General features: G+C 40.1%; 1 long non-coding RNA gene across 1 annotated transcript; it reads right to left on the reverse strand.

Moving 5' to 3' along the window:
* Nucleotides 1–301: 301 nt before the first annotated feature.
* Nucleotides 302–691, reverse strand: LOC121977501. The gene is made up of 3 exons (XR_006110878.1): nucleotides 620–691; nucleotides 469–551; nucleotides 302–364 (listed from the first exon to the last, which is right to left on the reverse strand). It is a non-coding gene; the product is annotated as an uncharacterized LOC121977501 (long non-coding RNA).
* Between the last annotated feature and the right edge of the window lie 4,328 nt (nucleotides 692–5,019).

Here is a 5,019-nt window from a genome sequence, read left to right on the forward strand (position 1 = left end):
AATGCTGATGGTGTTGAGGGAATTTGATGTCCAATTGCATGTTACACAGCTCAAGACACATGGCATATTGTTGGCAAGCAAGGATTCTCTGCGTATAAGTTTGAAATTCCAGTTTTTAATAAGCTATGAGAATATTATATCATTTGCGTTAATGGCAGGCACCATCATTGTTTACTGTGTTAAAATTAATGTCTGCCTTTGAAGAAACTTCTTCACCTCCTTCAAGCAACCAATTCTTTGTTCAGTCTACTTAACCACAGCATTTGCAAGGAGACTCTGCTAGAGTTTGGATGAGACAGTTCCTAAATGGTTGACTATTGCCACAACTGCTTCACATATGTAGCTCTTTGTCCCCTCCAAAATCCTAATTTTACACTAATGCACATCAACCTCCCAAAATTGTTTGTTGATGCAGGGAAAAGAAAAGAAAAGAAAAGAAAGGAAAGGAAGAAGAAATTAACAGCTCACATCTTCTTCTGCTGGGCTGAGGAAAATACACGCTCACAATGTTCTGCCGCATGGTGAAGCTGAGACCGCAGGTCTTTCAGCTCCTGCAACGAGAAATTAGTAGCAGAAACAATTAATTTAGCAGGAAAAAAAAATAGAGATGTTGTAAGACCAGCAAAGCGTTGTGGAAGCCCTCCTCCTCTCTCCCATTCTCTTCATACTGTGTGGATGGAGATTTAGGCAATGGCATTATAGAGCTGGCTGTTGCTCTGGAGTGCTCCACGTCTTTGCCTTCCTCCATAGATGTGCACAGAGGTGGAAGAAGAGTGGCTGCGTGGGGAACTGAGGATTGAGTGCTTTGAGAGTCGAGGGAGGCACGAGATGGAGGACGAGAAGAAGACAAAAATTATAGAATCTCGTGAGTACTCCGCTCTTCCTGGTAGCGGAGTGACCGGAGTCAACCGCACGTTGACTACTCTTCTTGCAGTAGGCGATCGCCCCTTGGATCGAGGTCTCCGCATCATAGCTCGCGCTGCTGCTCTGCCTCAGCATGGACTTACCGCCGCTGAACTCGCTGGAGAAGGACGACGACTTGGAAGAAGCGGTGGAGGACTTGCTCCAGCTCTCGTCTTCCACCATGTTTGGATTTTGATGGCGTCTCGAGGTTTTTGGGCCTTCCAATTTGTCATTTGTGGCCGAGATCTGTGGAACAGGGATTTGAAATAAGATCTGGAAGCTTTGACTTTGAGGCTGAGAGTGGCCTCCTTGAGCTTCTTGGCCCATGATTTCTTGGGGTTGAGCTCGGCGAAGCTGTCCTGGAAGTAGTCTTCTTCCTCGGGATTGAGCTCACCGCCACTGTGAAGGCTGGCAAGGACCCAAGGACGTTTGCTGTGGAAGCTCACACTCTTCACCCGATTGCTCTTCGTCTCAAATTTGGTCAGCATATCTGCCAGATCAAAAACATAGTAGACAAACGCAAATCAAAATGGAGGAAGAGGGGGTGCACACCGGAAAACAGATCTAGGGCTCGAATCCGAAGCCGAATTTATAGAAGCTTCTTCTGACCAAGAATTTAAGAACTAGATCTTGAGACTAGATCGCTGCTGATGGGGATCTGGAGGGGAGACGACAAAATTGAAGGGGTAGCCCGACGACCGGAGACGGACATAGAGACGGAGAGAGGAAGCAAGGACGTCGTGTGTTGATCCTAATCGGGGGAGGAAGGGGCGTCGATCTAGGAAGGGGAAGAGGGAGATGAGGTTGAGAGCGATGGTCGGAGGTTTAGGTTTAGTTTTATGCTGAGAGAGATGGTCGGAGGAAGGGCCGCGATATAGGTTTAGGTTTGGAGGGAACTTCACGGTGTTGCAAATTTTGGCTGGTGGGAATATTAAACTATTTTATTTTGGTTCATTAACACTAGGTTTTAAAAACCACTGTTAAAATCGGTGTCTATTAACAAAAAAAAGGCGCTCATAGACATCGCCTAAAAAACCGATGTCTATGAGCGAAAATCTGCACTCATAGACACCGGTTTTTGAAAAAACCGGTGTAAAATACTCAAAGACATTGGTTTTTGCTTAAAACTATTGTTGTTCCACCGATGTCTATGAGGATTTTTGTTGTAGTGAGCACTCAAGATAAAGATGCAGCATCTTGGTAAAAAGTAATGAATTCAAAAAAAGAATCTATGTATTCTAACAAAGTCTGGGAGCTAGTAGAACCTTCAAATAGTATAAAAACTATTGGATGTAAATGGATCTACAAAAGGAAAAGAGGGACAGATGGGAAGGTAGAAACCTTTAAAGCAAGGCTTGTTGCGAAGGGGTATACTCAGAAAGAGGGAATTACTTATGAGGAAACCTTTTCACCAGTAGTTATGCTTAAGTCTATCCGGATTCTCTTTTCTATTGCTGCTCATATGAATTATGAGGTTTGACAAATGGATGTCAAGACAGCTTTCCTTAACGGAAGTCTTGAAGAAAATATCCATATGTAGCAACCAGAGAGGTTTATTGCAAAGGGCAAAGAGAATCTAGTATGTAAGCTCAATCAGTCTATTTATGGACTAAAGCAAGCTTCAAGGTCTTGGAACATCCGGTTTAATGAAGTAATCCAGTCGTATGATTTATTCAGTGTCTGGATGAGTCTTGTGTAAAAGAAGAAGTGTGATGGAAATGTGGTGGTATTTCTTGTACTATACATAGATGATATTTTGTTAGTTGGAAACAATATCAAAGTGTTGTCGGAAGTAAGAGTATGGTTGTCCAAGTAATTCGATATGAAGGACTTGGGAGAATGCGCACATATTCTCGGGATCAAGGTAATAAGGGATCGCAAGAAAAGAATGTTGTGCTTATCCCAAGCTTCATATATTGATACGATCCTAGCTCGTTTTAGCATGCAAGACTCCAAGAAAGGTTTTCTACCTTTTAGGCATGGAGTATCTTTATCTAAAGGGATGTCTCCGAAGACATCAAAAGAGATAGAAGATATGAAGGCAGTTCCTTATGCTTCAGTTGAAGGAAGCCTAATTTATGCTATGTTATGCACGAGACCAGATATCTATTTTGTCGTGGGTATGGTTAGTAGATATCAAAATAATCCAAGACAGGGACATTGGACTGCCGTAAAGCATAGAGATTATATGCTGGTTTACCAAGCAGATGATTTGATCCCTATGGGTTACACGAATTTTGACTTCCAATCAGATAGGGATAATAGTAAGTCGACCTTGGGGTTTTGTGTTTACTTTAGGAGGTAAAGCCATAACAATGGAGGAGTGATAAGCATAGATACTTTTCGGACTCCACCATGGAAGCTGAGTATGTGGTAGCCTCTGAGGCAGCCATAGAAGCTGTATGGCTCAGAAACTTCATGATGGACTTAGATGTGATTCCTAGTTTGCCCAAAAAATTATTATAGTGTATTGTGATAATAAGTGGTGCAGTAGCAAACTCGAAGGAACCACGAGCCCATAAAGTAAGTAAACACATAGAGTGCAAGTACCACCTAATACGAGACATCGTATAACGAGGAGAAGTTGTTGCCACCTATATTGCATCAAATGATAACCTGAGAGATCCTTTCACTAAGGCCCTTAAGGCAAGAGCTTTTGATGGGCATGTTGAAGGGTTGGGAATCAGATGTATGACAGGGTATATGGCAACATAATCTTTTAATATAAGTGGGAGATTGTTAGAGTGTATACTAAAAGTTTAGCTTTTTGTATAAATATATAAGAATCATATTGGTCAAATACCTACATTTATGCTAAGTGTAGTTTGTCCATTTAATTTATATTGTAGATAACATGGTGTGATGAGACACACAGAAGATTATGTTATCAGATCCTTATAAAATATAAACAGTTGCTCATAACCAAGATGGAATGAGACAAACCATTGGAGTGGTTGTAGTGTAATTAGGTATTAGTTTATCTTGACTAATAAATTACACTAGTACACTATGAGTGTACTGAGCAGGACTAATTGAGGTAGTATCTTTTTATACAGACTATATAAAAGAACAATACCTCTGTTATTATGGAAGTATGTACTCTTAATCATGATATAATAACAAGCACATATACTTAGTATTTATTTCTTTGATTTATCAAAGGGTATGATTTAGCTCGTTAAATCAATAGGCCCGATAAGTTGGGAAATGATATTATTTATATGGTGTGTTGTTGATTATAGAATGAAACTATGTCCTAGTAATGTAGGTTGATGATGTCCCCTTGAGGAGCTCATAAGGATTGTCATGTAAACCCTGCAGGTGGACTTAGTCCAACATGACGATAAGGTTGAGTGGTATTACTCTTGGATCTAGATATTAATTAAGTGAGTTGTCAGTAACTCATTTAATTAGTGGACATTCAATATCTTAAACACAGGGAGACTAACACACTCATGATAAGAAGGAGCTCATATAGTAATATGGGATTGGTGCAGTAGTGCAATAATAAATCTTTAGTGGAATGAGATATTATTGATGAACTTGAGTTTGGTGTTCGGGGCGAACACGGGAAGCTCAAGCTCATTGGGAGGCCAAAACCAATTCCTCCTCTCGGGCCCTATTGTAGCATCTTATTTATAAAGTCTTATATCCACCCAAACCCAACTTCTTACCCACCTTAAGGTGGCCGGCCAAGCCAAGCTTGGAGCCCAAGCTAGGGCCGGCCAAACCAAGGTTAGATGGGTTCAAGTTGTGGTCGGCCCTAGCTTGGAGCCCAAGCAAGGGTGGCCGCCCACATTGAATTCAAAAGGAAGTTTTATTTTGTAATATCTTTCCTTTTATAGAGATCCATTAAAAGGATTTAAAAGGATGATTTTAATATAAAACTTTATTTTTTTAGATCGGTCATAAAAGGAAATAAAAGGAAGTTTTTATTTTGTTGAAAACCTTCCTTTTATGTTGGTTTTAAAAGAGAGTTTTAAAATTTTAAAATCTTTCCTTTTATAGCTTTATACAAAGGAATAAAAGAGAGATTAAAAATCATTCCTTATTTGTAGTTATGTATAATGTGAAAGAAAGATTTTAATTTTTTGATAAAACTTTCCTTTCTTGAAA

Source organism: Zingiber officinale, chromosome 4B (genome assembly GCF_018446385.1).
Source record: "Zingiber officinale cultivar Zhangliang chromosome 4B, Zo_v1.1, whole genome shotgun sequence".
NCBI lineage: Eukaryota > Viridiplantae > Streptophyta > Magnoliopsida > Zingiberales > Zingiberaceae > Zingiber > Zingiber officinale.